Source organism: Scyliorhinus canicula, chromosome 1 (assembly GCF_902713615.1).
Source record: "Scyliorhinus canicula chromosome 1, sScyCan1.1, whole genome shotgun sequence".
Classification (NCBI taxonomy): domain Eukaryota; kingdom Metazoa; phylum Chordata; class Chondrichthyes; order Carcharhiniformes; family Scyliorhinidae; genus Scyliorhinus; species Scyliorhinus canicula.
This window is the reverse complement of record NC_052146.1, coordinates 99078218-99096906: the sequence shown is the minus strand read 5'-3', so window position 1 is coordinate 99096906 and position 18689 is coordinate 99078218. Positions and strand designations below refer to the sequence as shown.

The window sequence follows — 18689 nt, the reverse complement described above, 5'->3', positions numbered from 1 at the left end:
GGGTGTTCATTGGTCATCCTGTTTGTCAATCAATGCCTGTCTGTGCACCATCATATACCTGTGTGTATATTATGACAATGTCTTCCAAGCAATTCTCATTCTCTGGCTTGCAGCCACATGTTACGGCATTGCAGAGATTTGATTATCGTCCAATTGAATCAATTGCTTCATGTGAAAGGAAATTACAGACTTTTAAAACTGCAACCATTTGGTTTTAGTGTCAGTTATGTGTGTGTGTGTGTGTGTGTGTGTGGTGGTGGTGGGGTAGTGAACAGGATGGTGCAACTGAACATCGCTAATTCATTTGAATAGGGTGAGCAGCTGATAACCAGCAATTAAACTACATCAACAGTTCTACTCAAATACGATCCTCGAATGCCACCTGGCTCACTGCCCCCATGCAGAAAGCGACACATAATTAGGTTTAGTTGTCAAATAACACTAATTAATCACAAGTCAGCGTGGGCCTGCGAATACCAGATACACCACACAGTAAATTAATGAGATATTACAAAAAACTGAAACAGAAATTCTTCCTATTAGTCACAGACTTGCATCACTGTTGTGAACAGCAACTGGCATGACTGATAAGGCCCATGTGTGCATATACCATGACCATTATTAAAGACAACAAAATACAAAGCTTTTTTGTCACAAACTCAATGTATTGTGTGGTTTTGTAGGTGAAAATTGAACCTATTTAAATATTACTCCAAATATTTCCTCAGTTCCCCACATGACACCAAGGGAAAATTGGCAAGCGTACTTATTCAAAACTTTGACTTACCCAATTCAAATGAGACTGATCGATAATTGTTTTTGATCTATGCTTGTCCACGCTATCCATTTCTTTGAGTTACTATGCATTTGATCAGTGTCAAATTCCACAAAAACAATGCTTTACTATTAAGAAAATGGTGCCAAGTATCAAAAAGACACAAAGAGTCCCGTGGTGCATGAATGTTGCTAAGTCTACTCTACCCCATTTCACTGGAGTCAATTTACGACCTGCCTCCTTGCCCTTTGCGGTGGTGTTCCAGTATGGATGGGACCTTCATTTGGCAAATGGAGTGCAAATTACAGGCAGAGTGAGCTAATACAAGTTCGGGCAGTGGGGAGTTTGTTGAAGAGGATGTTGGGGTAATGATGGAAGAGGTTCCCCCTTGTTAATAATGCAGTAGAAGCAGCTAGTTGGTAAGTAACTGGTAAGTTATCCTAATTGCAATAATAGTTTTTAAAGTTACTAATGGCAGGGTAGCTCACAGAGTGAGATGCAAACCTTGCAATATGTGGAAAGTCATGGCCGCACCATTTGTTCTAGACAAACGCATCTGCAGGAAGTGTCACAAGCTGCAGAAGTTTGAGCTCCAGGTTTCGAACATAAAAATTAGGAGTATACTACTCGGCCCCTCAAGCTTTCTTCAATAAGATCAATGATTGTAACCTCAACCCCACAAATTTGCAGTTGAATATCGCACATTTGGGGACATTGCAGGCGTCACCACACCCGAAGTGTAATGGGCTCGCCTCGTCCTGGATGAACCACCTTCATGATCATGGTTTCACCCCCACTCCCAACATTCCTGCCCTCCTGATGACAACCTTTCACCCCCTTGTTAATCAAGATTCTATCTAGCTCTGCCTTGCAAAAATTCTTCTTCCACTGCTTTTTGAGAGAGTTCCAGAGACTCATGACCCTCAAAAAATTAATCTGAGTTTTAAATAAGCAGCCCCTTATCGTCAAGCAGTAACCCCTAGGTTCTAGATTATTTGACAAGAGAAAACATCCATTCCACAACCACCCTGTCAATACCCCTCGAGATCTTGAAGGTTTGGATCAAGTCGTCTCCTATTCTTCTAAACTCTTATGGATACAAACGTTACCTCTCCAACCTTTCCTCATAAAACAACTCGGCTATTCCTGGTATTAGTCTAGTAAAATCAATCTGAACTGCTTCCGACACATTTACAGTTTTCCTTATATAGAGACAATACTGTACAGAATATTCCAGATGTGGTCTCACCAATGCCCTGTACAACTGAAGCAGAACTTCAGAATTGAAGAATTTGGATTGGGTGCGGCTGTTGGAGGGTAAATCAACATCGGACATGTGGGAGCCTTTCAAGAGACAGTTGATTAGAATTGAGGAAAGACATGTTCCTGAGAGAACGAAGGATAAGTATGGGAAATTTAGGGAGCTTTGGATAAACAGGGATATTGTGAACCTCATCAAAAAGAAAAAGGAGGCTTTTATACAGTCTAGAAGGGTGGGTCAGTCGAAACCCTTGGTGAGCAGAAAGAAAGTAGGAAGGCACTTAAGCAGGAAATTAGGAGGGCTATGAGGGGTCATGAAAATCCTTGGCAAGTAGGATTAAGGCGAATCCCAAAACTTTTTATTCATATGTGAAAAGCATAAGGATGGCAATGGGGGGAATTTATGCATTCAGCCAGAGGAAATGGGCAATATACTAAGTGAGTACTTTGCATCAGTCTTCACCAAAGAAAAGGACTTTGTGGAAGATGATTCTTGGGTAGGGTGTGTGGACAGTCTGGGTCATGTTGACATCAAAAAGGAAGAAGTATTGGGTATTTTAAAAGACATTAAGCTAGATAGGTCTCCTGGGCCGGATAGGATTTACTCTAGATACAGAGGGTCGTATGGGATTTATCCCAGATACGGAGGGAAGCAAGGGAGGAAATTACTGGGGCTATAATTGACATCTTTGTTCACTCATTGGCTACAGGTGAGATCCCAGAGGGCTGGAGAACAGCTAATGTGGTACCACTGTTTAAGAAAGGTAGCAGGGATAATCCAAAAACTATAGGCTAGTGAGCCTTGCATCGGTGGTAGGTAAAATTATGCGAGAGAATTCTCAGGGACAGGGTTTATACCCATTTGGAAACAAATGGACTCATAAGCGATAGACAGCATGGTTTTGTGAAGGGGAGGTCGTGCCTCGCTAACTTGATTGAGTTTTTTGAGGAGGTGACAAAGATGACTGATCAGGGGAGGGCGGTGGATGTTGTTTACACAGACTTCAGTAAAGCTGTTCACTAGGTGCCTCATGGCAGACTGGTACAAAAGGTGAAATCACATGGGATCAGAGTCGAGGTGGTAAGATGGATACAAAACTGGCTCGGTCATATACGGCAAAATGTAGCAGAAGAAGAATGTTATTGTGAACGGAAGGTTGTGACTAGTGATGTTCCATAAGGATCTGTGCTGGGGCCTCTGTTGTTGTAGTATACATAAACAATTTGGAAGAAAATGTAGTTGGCCTGATTAGCAAGTTTGCGGAAGACACCAAGATTGGTGGAGTGGCAGATAGTGTTGAGGATTGTCAGAGGACACAGATCTGTTGGAGACTTGGGAAGAGAAAGGCAGATGGAGTTTACTCCAAACAAATGTGACGCAATGCATTTTGGTAGACCTAGAGGGGAAATATACCGTAAATGACAAAACTCTTAAGAATATAGGTCAGAGAGATTTGAGCATGCAGGTCCACAGATCTTTGAAAGTGGCAACACAAATAGTCAAGAAAGCATACAAAATGCTTGCCTTCATTGGACGGGGCATCGAGAATAACAACTGACAAGTCATGCTACAGTTGTATAGAACCTTGGTACGGCTGCACTTGGAATATTGCACACAAGTCTGGTCGCTACACTACCAGAAGGATGTAGAGGCTTTGGAGAGGGTGCAGAGAAGGTTTACCAGGATGTTGCCTGGTCTGGAGGGTGTTAGTTATGCAGAGACGCTGAATAGACTCTGGCTGTTTTCATCGGAATGACGGAGGTTGAGGGGTGACCCGATAGAGGTCTAAAGATTGAAGGAAATGGATAGATTGTATGGGCAAGCACTCTTTCCCAGGGTGGATGGGTCAGCCACCAGGGGGCATAGGTTTAAGGTCCATGCGGCAAAGTTTAGAGGAGATGTGCGAGGCAGGTTTTGTTTTAAAACACAGAGGGCAGTGAGTGCCTGGAACGCGTTGTCAAGGGATTGTGGAAGCAGATACTTAAAGGCGTTCAAAAGGCAACTCGACAAATACATGGATAGGATGGGCATAGAGGGATACGGCACGAAGAAATGCTGAGGCATTGGCCAAGAGTGGTATCATGATCGAACAGGCTTGGAGGGCTAAAGGGCCTGTTCCTGCACTGAATTGTTCTTCGTCCCCTCCTTTTGTAATCAATTCTTCTCACAATGAATGATAACATTCTATTGGCTTTTCTAACTACTTGCTGTACCTGTATACTAGTCTTTTATGATTCCTGCAGTAGGACACCCAGATCCCTTTGCACCTCAAGAGCTCTGCAAACTCTCACCATTTAGATAATAAGCTTCTCTTTTATTTTTCCTGCCAAAATGGACTATTTTACATTTGCCCACATAGCCCGGTTTGTGTCCATGCACTTAACCTATCCATGTCCCTTGCATCCTCTGCACAATTTACATTCCTACTTACCTTTGTCAAGCAAATTTAGGAACCAAAGCTTCAGTCCCTTCATCCAAGTCATTTATGCAAATTGTAAAAAGCTTGAGGCCCCAGCCTCAGAATAATGTTAATATTCACTCTTCCTAAATATACCCAGCATCCATAACAAGACAGGTGATTTAAAGACACAAACAAAGGTAAATGGGTGCAAACTAAAATTAATTGCCATTACGGAAACATGGTTGCAGTTATCATGACTGGGAACTGACTATGGAAGGAAATTTGACACTGAGAAAGTACAGGCAAGAAGAATAACGATCTTGGATCAGAAGAACAAAATGTAGAATTTGTTTGGGTGGAGTTAAGAAAAAAGGGGCAGCAAATATTGGTAGGAGCTGTTCAAAACAGTAGTGGTAGTGTGGGGCATTGTATTAATCAGGAGATTAGAGATGCATGTAGCATGTGTAACACCAAAGAAAACAGCTTTACAATTATCAGTTAAACAGTTCTTAAACACAAGGAAAAACTTAAACTTGCTATCTATACCTGCTACTAACTCCAAATAAGCAAGTCAATCCAGTTCAAATGGCACTTGCAAATAAAGTTAACAAAATAGGTTTACTTGCTCAGCTGTGCAGACCTTTGGAGAAAGGTCCTTTCAAGAACAGATTCAGTAAACCTCTGCTCAACCTAGCAGCATTCGGTAAAACTGCTATTCAGCTTAAAATCCTGTCTTGTCAGATTCACGTCCTATGGCAAATTGCAAAACTACAGACCTGGCGCCTCCCATTAATTATATCATCTGCATCACGCCAATATGTCACATGATCTGCTTGGTTAGGACTAAATACAACCCCTCAAATGATCTACCCTGCAGGAAATCTTAAGCAATAATAGCAATATCCCATTAGCCCTTTAACCAAGTAAGTGGTTGTAATAAATCATGACCTCACCGTTTACAACATCTTAATTACATCTTTAGCTGGTACATGGTCTAGGTTATTTAATAATATTACTGCAACAGATATATACCTTAACCAAGGCTTTTAATAACATTACTGCAACAGATATAAAACATAATAGATAACAATTTCTTTATTTATCACAGTTAGGGATAGTCTTCTAGAGGAACTAACTGAAGAAACGGCTATTTTAGAGCTAGTATTGTGTAATTAGAAAGGGTTAATTAATAATAGTGTTGTAAAAGCAGCTTTAGGGAAGAGTGCCCCAAAATATAATATGTGAAAGTGAGAAAGTTCAATCTGAAGCCAGTGTGTTAAATTTGAACAAAGGAAATTATGAAGGTAAAAGGGGCAAATTTGCTGAGGTGGATTGGGAAAATACATTAAAAAGGTGTGATGGTGCATAGACAATAGATTGAATTATTACATAGTTTACAGCAACTATACATTCTTTCAAGGTATAAAAACACAAAGAAAAATCAAACATGGCTATGAAAGGAAGATAAGATTGTATAAGATTTCAAAACGATCTATAAAGTTGTCTGAAATTGTAGTAAACTTGAGCATTGAAAGCATTTTATAATATAGCAAAAGGAGGACCAAGAAACTGGTAAACAAAGGGAGAATAGAATATAAATATAAACTAGGGGGAAAAAACCATAAAAATGGACTGTAAAACCTTCACACGGTTATGTAAAACGGAAACATTTGGTTAAGCCGGGTGAATTCTAATGGGGACTATCAGAATTAAATTATTACATAGAGGAAGGACAAGGAATCTCACAGAGTTGAAGATCCAAGCGATTACAGAGAATGATGAATTGAAGAGAATTAGTATCACCAAGAAAACTGCATTGGAGATATAATGGGACTGAAGATTGATAAGTCCCTGCGCCCTGATATTCTACATCCCCAGTGTGTTGAAAGAGGCAGCTATGGAGATAGTGAATGCAAACTATTTGGATTGGAGTTTATTGTCATGTGTACTGAGGTACAGTGAAATGTATTGTTCAGCATACAGACCATGCAGATAGTTCCATACATGGAAAAACATAGGACATATGATAAATACACAATGTAAACACTTAGACATAGACACCGGGTGAAACATACAGAGTGCAGTACTACTCAGCAGAGGTATGAAGAGATCAGATCAATCAATAAGAGGAACATTCTGGAGTCTGCTAACAGCAGGGAAGAAACTGTTTTTGAATCTGCTAATGCATGTTCTCATCCTTTTCTATCTCCTGCCGAATGGAAGAGGTTGGAAGAGAGAATAACTCGAGTGGGAGGGATCTTTGATTATGCCACCGGCTTTCCCAAGGCAGCAGAAGGTGTAGACAGTGTCAATGGATGGGAGGTGGGTTTGTATGATGGACTTGGCGGTGTTCACTACTCTCTGTAGTTTCTTGGACCGAGCAGTTGCCATACCAGGCTGTGAGGTAGCCAGATAGGATGCTTTCTATGGTGCATCTGTAAAAATTGGTAAATGTCAATGTGGACATGCCGAATTTCCTTGGTTTCCTGAGGAAGAATAGGCGCTGTTGTGCTTTTTTGGTCTTAGCGTCAATCGTGGGTGGACCAGGACAGATTGTTGATGATGTGCACACCTAAGCCTTTGAAGCTATCAACCATCTCCATCTTCGCACCATTGCTGCAGACAGGGGTGTGTACAATACTTTGCTTCCTGAAGTCAATGATCAGCTCCATAGTTTTGCTGACGTTGAGGGAGAGATTGTTGTCGTTACACCACACCACTAGGTTATTTATCTCCCTCCTGCACTCTGACTCATTGTTGTTGGGAGATCTGACCCACTACGGTCGCCTTATTAGCAAACTTGTAGGTGGAGTTGGAGCCAAATGTCATGTGTGCGGGAGTATAGTAGGGGGCTAAGTACACAGCCTTGCCAGGGTCAGTATTGAGGACTATCGTGGAGGAGACGTTGTTGTTTATCCTTAGTGACTTGATCTATGGGTCAGGAAGTTGAGGATTCAGTTGTGGTGGGAGGAGCCAAGTCCTAGGTTTTGGAGCTATGATATGAGCTTGGCTGGTATTATGGTGTTAAAGGTAGAGCTGTAGTCAATGAAAGGTAGTCTGGCGTACGAGTCCTTGTTGTAGAGATCCAGGGATGAGTCCAGGGCCAGGGACATGGTATCTGCTGTGGACCCGTTGTGGCGGTAGGCGAATTGCAATGGATCAATGCATTCTGGGAGTATGGAGTTCATGTATCTCATGACCAACCTCTCGAAGCACTTCATAATGATAGATATCAAGGCCACTGGATGGTAGCCATCGAGGCACGTTGCCTGTTTCTTCTTTGGCACAGGTATTATGGTGGTGATCGCCGTCTAAAATGTCTGGAATGGTTCAGATAGATTGGAAGGTAGCAAATGTTACCCCAAAAGGACAAAGAGGGAAAACAGGAAACTACAGGCAAACCTGTTAGCTTCACATCAGTAGTAGGGAAAATGCTGGAATTTGTTAAAGGACCTGATAAATACTTAGATAATGATGATCTTATTGGGCAGAGTCAGCATGGATTTATGAATAAGAATTTTCAGAAGACGTAGTGCACTTGGTTTTCCAAACGCTTTCTATTAAGTCCCCCATAAGAGGTTGGTGAGCAAAGTTAAAGTGCATGTTATAGGTCATGATATACTGACATGGATTAAGGATTGGTTAACAGGCAGAAAACAGAAAGAAACCAGTCATTCTCACGTTGGCAGGCAGTGACTAGTGTGGTACTGCAAGGATCAATACTTGCTCCAGTTATTCAGAACATATAACAATGCTTTGGATGTGGGGACCAAATGTAATATTTCCTGATTCACAGGTGACAAAAAGCTAATTGTGAACGTGTGTTGTAAGGAGGATATAGGAATGTTTGTCGTGAGGAAGATATAAAGTGGCTTCAAGGTGATTTGGACAGATTTGGAGAGTGGGCAACAATATGGTAGATAGAATAGGTTATCCACTATGGTGGGAGAAACAGATTATGTGTAGTATTCCTTAAATGGTGAGAGATTTGAAAGTGTAGATGTACACAGGGACCTAGGTGACCGTGTCAATAAGTCACTGGAAGAGAACATGAAGTTGCAGCAAGCAATTATAAAGACTAATGGTATGTAAGCTTTTATGGCAAGAGGATTAGAGTACAGTAGCAAAGTCTTGCTTCAATTGTACAGAACCTGAATTGGCCTGCATCAGATATGTTCCTGGGACAGCGGGACTGTCCTATGAAGAGAGATTGGGGAAACTGGGTCTGTATTGTCTAGTTTCAAATAATGGAGATGTGATCTAATTCTAATCTACAAAATACTTAAAGGAATAGCCAGGGTAGATGCAGGTAAGATATTTCCTATGTTTGGGAAAGGTGGGAAAAAAGAAGTGGATGGTCAGCCATGATTGTATTGAATTGCAGAACAAGCACAGTGGGCTGAATGGCTTACTCCTACTCCTATGTCCTCATTACAAGTCACCTTTATTAAATCCATAAGTATCATTTGTAAATTGTTGTGCCCCATGTTGCTCGCTGAGCTGAGACTACTACAGCTTGCATCCCATTGCTGGAAAAACTCAGCAGGACTGGCAGCACCTGTATAGAGAGAAGGATCAGGTTAGGCTAAGGAAACGGTGAGTGCGTCAGGTTTTCCACTCGGGGTTTGATTCAAAGTCGCGGGGGTGGCAATTTTGAGGAGTACGAAAACGGGGTTTGTGTACGTGAAGAAAGTGAGGGACCCTGGTGGGGGATATGTGATTGCGAGTGGGTATTAGAAGGGATGCCTGTGGTGTTGGTGAATGTGAATGCGCCAAAGTGGGATAATATAGGTTTTGAGGGGGTTGCTGGCAGCAATCCTTGACGTGGCCACGCCACTGACTTTATCAAGGAACATAAACTGGGGCAGTACTGATTATGGGAGTCTGCACATGCCCTTGGAAAAAGCACCCTACCCAAGCCCACACCTCCACCCTATCCCGGTAACCCAGGGGGAGTATTCCTTTTTCTCGCACGTGTACAGGGTATATTCCAGAATTGATTTTTTTTGTGGTGAGCCACAAGGGTTTGGTCAGGGTGGAGGGGGCAGACTATGCGGGGATAGTAATCTCGGACCATGCGCTCCATTGGCTCGAGGTTCGTCTCAGATCAGGTCGGGAGCAGAGGCCAGGGTGGGGGCTCGATTCGGGGTGGTTGGCAGATAGAGGGTTTTGTGACAAAGTGCGGGCTGTGATTAAATGCTATGGAGAATTGAACCAAAATGGGGTGGTGTCACCGGCCATTGTTTTGGGAAGGACTAAAAGTGGTGGTCCGTGGGAGACTATCTTGTTCAAGGCACATGCAGATAGGAGGAATATGAACGGTTAATGAGCAAGATAGTAGAGGTAGATGGAAGCACTCAAGGGGCCCACCACGGAAGGACCGGCAAGGCGGAAAAAATTACAGGGACAATTTGCCAGTCTGACAATGGAGAGGGCAGTACGACAGCTGCGAAGGCAAGAGGGGTGCAGTATGAATACAGGGAGAAGGCGAGTCGAATGTTAGCACACCAGTTACGGAGGCAGGCCGCGCCCAGGGATATACGAAATGAAATGAAAAGAAAAGAAAATCGCTTGTCAAAAGTAGGCTAAGTTACTTAAAAGCCCCTAGTCGCCACATTCCAGCACCTGTTGGAGGAGGCTGGTACGGGAAGATATTGTAGATACGGACTGGGGCAGGGGATGTGGTGTTGGAGCCGGGGAAGATAACAAACTGTTTAATGATTATTAGAAGGAGCTGTACAGGATGGGCCGGGGGGGGGGGGGGGGGTGAAGGGGGCATAGGATGGTTCTTAGACGAACTGGAGTTTCCACAGTTGGAGGAAGAGACGAGGCAGGCGCTAGAGGAGCCCCATGGGCTGAGGGAGATATTGGACAGTATAAGGGGTATGGAGGCGGGGAAGTCCCCAGGACTGATGGCTGCCTGGCAGAATTTTATAAGGGGCTCCCTAGCTCAGTTGAGATTGTGTTGATTAAGGACTGAATTAGGGCTTTATTCTGAAATCAAAAGTTGATGCATCACTTTCAAATATGAAATTTACACGTAAACTTTTCCAGTTTTGCTCACAGAACAGATATGGTAGAGGTACCTAATTCTATTCTAACAACGACGACTTAATTTGGTCATTGATCTGGCAAGTCTGGTTGGGTCTGCACCACAATTCTATTTTACAAGCCAATAAAAATAATTACTTTTTCATTGTCCTTTCGCCCTTTCTCTTTTTTTAAGCTTTACCATCTCGGTTAGCCCCAGCTACTGGTGCGGAATTGTTTTTGCATGTTTAAATAAAGAAGCAGAGTATAAAACAGTGTCTCCTGCACAGAAGTTTCAGAACATCTCCTGTGTTTCAGTTACTCTGTTGCAGCATTGCTCTCGCTCCCTCTCTATTCCTGCATGGCTTCTCCTGATGTTTTTAGCCACTCCCAATTATCTATAGTCTTTACAATTATATCACTTTCCTGAATGATCACGAACATCTACCTTTGATTCCAGCATCCAGATCAAGATGCAATATTCAGTATAATATTCCGACCAGAGCACTCTAAGTTCTTCAGATTTCTGCCGGTCAAAAGATTTGCTTTTGCTTTTTACTTAATGACATACCAGTGCAATGAGACCCGTTGCTGTGCACCAACAAAATAATGTTTTAATTCTGCAACAACACTACTGTTGTTTTCCTCAGAGCAGCAGATACTGAATTTTAGAATTCAGGATGATGTCTCCAGGGTATGTCCTGATTTTTTAAGGGGAGAACCAGGGAAGTCTGAAAACCTCTGCTACTGTAAAATTTAAAAAAAGACAAAAAAAACCTCACATCTACCAAATGCTGCATCAACTACATTAGGGTCTGGTTTAGCACACGGCTATATAGCTGGCTTTGAAAGCAGACCAAGGCAGGCCAGCAGCAAGGATCAATTCCTGTACCAGCCTCCCCGAACAGGCGCCGGAATGTGGCGACTATGGGCTTTTCACAGTAACTTTATTTGAAGCATACTTGTGACAAGTGATTTTCATTTCATTTTGCAACTGCTCTGCTACACAATGCAAAAATTAGCAAACCTGAGAACTTGGAAAAGTTCCGTATTCAGCAAAGGAGGACAAAGAGATTCATTAAGAGGGGAAAAATAGAGTACGAGAGTAAACTTGCTAGTAATGTAAAAGTGGACTGCAAAAGCTTAAGTGTATAAAAAGAAAAAGATCAGGGCAGCGGGGCGGCACAGTGGTTAGCACTGCTGTCTCAACGCTGAGGTCCCAGATTCAATCCCGGCTCTGGATCAGTGTGTGGAGTTTGCACATTCTCCCAGTGTTTGCGTGAGTTTCGCCCCCACAATACAAAGATGTGCAGGCTAGGTGGATTGGCCACACTAAACTGCCTCTTAATTGGAAAAAATGAATTGGGTATGCTAAATGTATACTAAAAAAGATCAATAAAGATAAATTACAGTCTGAAACAGGACAATTTATCACAGGAGGAAATAGAGCAATTAAACAACTACTTTAGTTTTGTCTTCACAGAGGAAGACACAAATAACCGCCCAGAAACGCTAAGGAATCAAGGATCTAATGAGGAGACATTGAAGGAAATTAGTATTACTAGAACAATAGTGTTGGGAGAAATTAACGGGACCGAAAACCAATAAATCCCCAGGGCCTGACCTAATCCCAGGGTACTAAAGGAGGTGGCCATGGACTGGGCTGCATTCTTCACAGAATTCCCATAATGTAAAGCCTCCTTCCTATGCAGCCAGACTTGCCCATTTGATGAGAGCAAGCACCCTGTCAGGGCACTGGCATCAGGTCCAGTCCTGACGCGCCCAAGCCCAAGGACCCTTTTCAGTGCTTTGGATCTCATTACTCTTTCCAATACTGCCACTTCTTGGGGCCCTTCGTCCTTTTTTGTAGATAGTTTGTATTGCTTAGGAATTGTTTACAACCATAAAATTTATACGGTGCAGAGGAGGCCACTCAGCACATCGAGTCTGCACCGATCCTCTGAGCACCCAACCTAGGCCCATACCCTACCCTAACCTGCACATGGGGCAGTTTAGCATGGCCAATCCACCTAACCTACACATCTTTGGACTGTGGGAGGAAACCAGTGCACCCAGAGGAAACCCACACAGTCACTGGGAGAAAGTGCAAACTCCATACAATCACACAAGGCTGTAATTGAACCTGGGTTCCTGGCGCTGTTAGGCCGCAATGCTAACCACTGTGCCAACTAAGGTCCACATTCAAACAATAACTCTTCATTCCAATATCAAAATTGGCAAGACATAACAATCAAGTACATAAGTAAAATATAATCAAAGCTAAGCGGTTTTTCTGTAAAATTAAGACAGCACTGTAGAATGCTGATTTTAAAAGAGAATCATAGAATATTATGTAATAAAAATGTTACCATAAATCAAGATCATGATAATCCATTGTGTATTATATAGCACTTCAATAGTTTTAAAACAGCTATTCTTTTACTTACTGTAAGAAAATGTACATGAAATGTATGAAAATTAGATGTGAAATCTAGGCTAAAGTAGTCTTGATGCGATGTGTAGGCTATGGCTGTTCACACTCAAAACTACCGTCCCATTTTCTCTACTGCAATTAATCTCCAGTATCGGTATCATTAAGATCAAGCAGATGTGCTGCAATCTACTTGATCTACCAGCAGCAAATTATTTCCGCAGCTTTGTTTTGCTTGATCCACAACAGCTTAGGAAGACCTCTTTCTCCCTCCTCTCAAGTAAAACAATATTTATAGCCCATGTTATTCTTTGAGCAGCTGTTATTTAGCTTTTGTAGAGCAATTCATCTGCCAACCCTTTGTTTTAGTCATTTTTCCAATCAACATAGGCCAGCCTTTTGTAGACACTCAATTGTGAGCAGTTGGCACGTTGTCAATAAAAAAAACAATTACAGTAAATATCCTAAATTTCACCAGCTTCAAAACTGGAATGGCTTAATATGCTTTTGATGCATCGAGTGTTGATGGTCCTGGTTTATTGCCAGTTCGGAGCTAAACCATTTTTACTGAATTTTTACAGCTCACCCACTGAAATTAAAATGATCATGCGCTGAAATTAAAATGATCATGAAAACCTCCATGAAAATTCTCAAAGTATCTTGTGTTTAATAATATAATGCAATGTTTTACAATCACAAGTGAGCAAAATCCAAACCATAATTTGAATGCTGTTGAAAGCATGTTGAAAATTGCTTTGTGTCACTCAAAGTTTGGCATATTTTTAAGCAAAGCAACAAGAATAAAGGGCATTAAGTAGTTTGTTGACAACTTGGCATCAATTGTTTTTCTCATTTAAAAAATATGCAGCTCCTGTTCAAGTTAGAGGATACTAGCTGTGGGCCTCATTGGATCGCTGAGGTAATATCACCCTAGTAGATCAGGTGTAAATATCTTGTTTTGTTGGCAACATTTCCATAATAATTGATCTATGTGTAACTGTTGTGTAAATGTTGAAAATAAATAATAGCTGCTGGAATCTTTGCTGATGTCGGGAGTTTGATTTGTATTGTGTTTGTTTTTATTTAAGGATAACGTAATGCATTCAAATCATTAGATGGTTTTTCTCTTTCCCTGCAAGGAGTTCCATATGGTTACGGCATGGTCTTTTCGCAACTTTAATGGGAAATGGTGCCCAATGGCCCCATTAGCCATTAACACAAATCCCATAATGTCTGCAAAATCCCACGAGCAGCCAAACACTGAATTTGCAACAGCGAGACCTCAGTTTGAGAGCTTAACCTGTCCCCTGCCCAACGAATGTGAACCTGATTTCCACACATTCACAGCAAGGTGGTACAGTGGTTAGCACTGCTGCCTCACAGCACCAGTGACCCGGGGTTTGATTCCGACCTCGAGTGACTGTGTGGAGTTTGCACTTTCTCCCAGTGTCTACGTGGATTTCTTCTGATTGCTCTGTCCGGTTTCCTCCCACAATCCAAAGATGTGCAGATTAGGTGGATTGGCTAAAATAAATTGGCCTTAGGTGGGATTACGAGGGTAGTGTGGGATTTGGGCTGAGATAGGGTGCAGCTTCAGAGGGCTGGTGCAGACATGGGCCAAATGGCCTCCTTCTGCACTGTAGGGATTCGTTATCAGGCCTGATTCTGTAGTGTCTACCCGTGAAGTATCTCCCCCCCCCCCAAAAGGACAGTATGACGCCACACCAGTGCAATACGCTACTGATTTTCAAAACAAAAAAGCAGCTGTGATGACCACTTGGGAGGTACACAGTGAGGTATACCCCCCTGATGGTTGGTGGGGGTCGGGTGAGAGAAAGAGTGGATGGGGTGGCATTTAATTTAATATTGAAATTGGAGCATTCTTTAAAACTGGCACCCTGATCTCAGAATCCCAGATTTAACACGGTGCCAGGGTTCAATTCCCAGCTTGGGTCACTGTTGTGCGGAGTCTGCACATTCTCCCTGCATCTGCGGAGGTTTCCCCTATGTGCTCTGGTTTCCTCCAACAAGTTCCGAAAGGCATGCTTGTTCAATGAATTGGACATTCTGAATTCTCTCTGTGTACCCAAACAGAAGTCGTAGTGTGGCGACTAGGGGATTTTCACAGTAACTTCATTGCAGTGTTAATGTGAGCCCACTTGTGACACTAATAAAGATTATTATTGATGTGTTTAGGGCCTACCTCTCTGTGTGATCCACGCCAGCACTTTGAAATTGCACAGAGTGGGGCAGCACGGTGGCGCAGTGGTCCCACGCTCAATCCCGGCTCTGGGTCACTGTCCATGCGGAGTTTGCACATTATCCCCATGTTTGCGTGGGTTTCATCCCCGCAACCCAAAGAGGTGCAGTTTTGGTGGATTGGCCATGCTAAATTGCCCCTTAATTGGAAAGAAAGGAATTGGGTACTTTACATTTAGAAAAAAAAGAAATTGCACAGCGCTGTTAAATCAGGCGAGAAACGATGGACATGAAGCTGGCGAGGTTTACACCGCTTTTCTCGCCAGATCACCACTGGGAGAACTGCACCTGTGCCTTCCATTCAAACAGAAAATAGAAGCTGGAGTAGGCCATTTGACCCTTGGCGCATGCTCCATCATTCAATATGATCATGGCTGATCCTCTATTTTAATGCCATACTCCAGCACTCCCCCATACCCCTTGGTACCTTTTATTCAGCGATTGTGCCTGTGCACCATTGAGTGAAGATATTTCTCCTCAACTCAGTCGGCTGAGACTTTGACCCCTTATTCTAGACCCCTCAGCAAAACAAAGCAACAACTATGCATCCAGCTCTGTTAGTACTTTGTACATTTCGAGTAGATCCCCTCCAATCTGCTAAATTCCAGTGAATATAGGCCCAGTCCACTCAATTCTGGTGAACCTTTGCTGCATTCCCTCTATGGATTGTTCTGGCTGTGGTCTTACCAAGGCACTGTACAGCTACAGTAAGACATCCTTGCCCCTGTACTCAAACCCTCTTACAATGAAGGCCAACATACCATTTGTCTTCCTAATAACTGCTTGCTGTAACTGCCTGCTTGCTTTCAGTGACTGGTGTATTCGGACACCCAGGTCCCTTTGTACATCAACATTTCCCAGTCTATCACCAGTTAAATGATACTCTGTCATTCTGCTTCTCCATCCAAAGTGGATAACTTCACATTTATTCAGATTATACTGCATCTGCCATGTATTTGCCCATTTGCTCAACTTGTCTAAATCATCTTGAAACCTGACATACTCCTCACCTCGCATTTCAACCCAGTTTCATGCAACCAGCAAACTAGGAAATATTAATTTTGGTTCCCTCATCCAAATCATTGATGTATATTGTGAATAGCTGGAGACAAGCACTGATCATTGCTGTATCACAATAATCACATGTCATTTCAATAAAGATCCATTTAGACTGCTACGTCCATGGTGTGTGGTCGCACATTTGGCAGCTCTCACTCAAGGCTGTTTTTTCAGACCTTTTGCCTGTTCATAGGGTGGATGTTTTGTGGAAAAAAGGTGTAGGGGTGTCTTGAGAAAAGATGAACTCCACTGGTGGGACTGCTGGATGGATCCACGGACAAGAAGCTGGGTCCAGAAGAAAGGAGCAGTTGGAGCTAGAGAATCTTCCTGTGGCACAAGTCAAGAGGGCGGAGGGTAAAGGGTCTGCCTTGCCTGCTCAGTGGTCGTTGGAACATGTGGTGGACTTCATAAATGAGAAGTGTAGCCAACAGAGGAGGGAGGCCCAGGACCTAGCCACGGTGGTGGAACTTTTAAAAGTGGGAATTGAGCGTGTGGAACAGAAGTGTCCCCGGGACCAGGCTATTAGGAAAGTGGAGGAGGCGTGGGGAAGCACAAGATGCAGCTCGCCTCTTTGGTGGCTTAAGTGGATCTGATGTGTTAGAACGGTTAAAGGAGAAGGTAGAGGACCTGGAGAATTGTTCCCGGAGCTAGAATCCAAGAATCATGGGGATGCCTGAGGCATCGAGGGAGCGTATGCTGGAACGTATGTGGCCAAGGTGCTGGAGATGTTGATGGGGAAGGGGGGCTTTGACCAGCCCCTGGAGGTCAACCGAGCGCACAGGGCGCTGATGAGGAAGGCGCAGGCGAATGAGCCACCAAGGAGATTGTCTCCACCAATTCCTGGAAAAAAAGAATATGTTGAGATGGACAAGACAGACGAGGTGATGCACCTAGGAATGGAGCGAGCTTTGGGTGCACCAGGACCTGGGCAAGGACCTGGTGAAGAGGATAGCTGGGTTTAAATCGGGTGAAGGCTGCCCTCTTTAAAAAGGGGGCAAAGTTTGTGATGTTATACCCAGCCCACCTCTGGGTGCCTTTTAATAGCCTAGAAAATTATTTTGAAACACCAGAAGAGGCGATGGAGTCTTTAAAGTGACAATGGACTGGCAGGGGAAGGAGGACATTGACTGTGGAGAAGGTGTGAGGAGATGGATGCTTTTACTGTCCATTTTTTAAATCTTTTGTTGCATTGACGGAGAGTACACCTATTTTCTTGTTTCATTGTTTGCGAGGTGTGCGAGCGGGGGCGGAGGGAATCGGGTGCCTTTGGCAGGGGCTGCCAGGCTAGCTGGGTGGACTAGTTAACAGGGAGACACAAAACTCAAAAAAATACTTAAATATTTACCGATTACAAATTTGCTCAGAAAATCACAAGGAAGTAGAAATGTCACATTTGTACATTAGGGGATTCGAAGGCTCAATTTTTGGGTCACTGTTGAGTTTTTCTCTTTTCTGCTTACATGACCAAAATTGGATAATGTTCTATTTGTTAGTGATACTATCCGACGTTGGTGAGCGACAATAACTGCATTGCATGTGATGAGCAAGATGATGCTCTCAAAGTTATGGTCATTTAAATTTGAGTTCTGTTTTTTTGCCTAAAATATACTTACTTTATTAATTAATAATGGTAAAATTACATTCTATAACAGTTCAAATTGGGTATTACTTCAAGTTAATTTCATTCAGCAAGTAGCACTCAGAGGTGCCACAATACAATTACACGTACACATAATATTTACAATATATATATTCCACGACAAAGATACCGCACAAGGTGGCAGGTAGACCTTGGACAGCAGCCTTTTCCCATTGAGCCTTTGCATCAAAACATCTGGTTTAAATGTCTCAATGAAACTGCTGCCCTAAGCTTCAGCGTGCCTCTCAGGATGTAGTTCTGGACTTTGTAATGTACCTGCCTGCAACACTCAATTGTACAGAACTCCTTGCATTGCATTGGATGACCAATAAGTTTTGAGCAGACCAAAGAGCACCGTTCGCCAAGTCGGCGATCCTTCAGGAGCAACTGATGTTCATCTCAGACTGCATTCCTGGGAACAGTCCATATAGCACAGGGTGCTATGGTGCATTCAGAACTGATTTGAATACATTCACACTCCACAAGCTACATTGGTGCAGTCAAAATCACTTCTTGCTGATGCTAACCCTGGAATGTAAATTGGATGAAGATCTCAAATCAAGGCACAGGCTGAATTTAGATGATAATTGCAGTTCTAGTAATGAGAAATTGCATTGAGCAGACTGTGTAAATGTAAATGCACCTTTGGTACAATTAGGTTGTCGTTTTGAGATTCTTTTCATGCTATTGAACTGCAAAACAGGATACAGGAGGGCTCACAGATGCCTGACAGAAACAGAAGTACAATCAAAACCTTTAGCTGTTAGACTCTACAAAAGCTATGGACCCACAGAACATACCAATTCACCAGTAGCATGTCCTTCACCCATGTGC

At 42.9% G+C, this 18689-nt stretch overlaps 1 protein-coding gene and 1 pseudogene across 12 annotated transcripts in view; both read right to left on the bottom strand.

Moving 5' to 3' along the window:
- The window catches only part of LOC119965418 (protein 4.1-like), a 231982-nt gene that overhangs the window by 200343 nt on the left and 12950 nt on the right, over nucleotides 1-18689 (bottom strand). The window lies entirely within an intron of this gene.
- LOC119978805 lies at nucleotides 1427-1572 on the bottom strand (annotated as a pseudogene).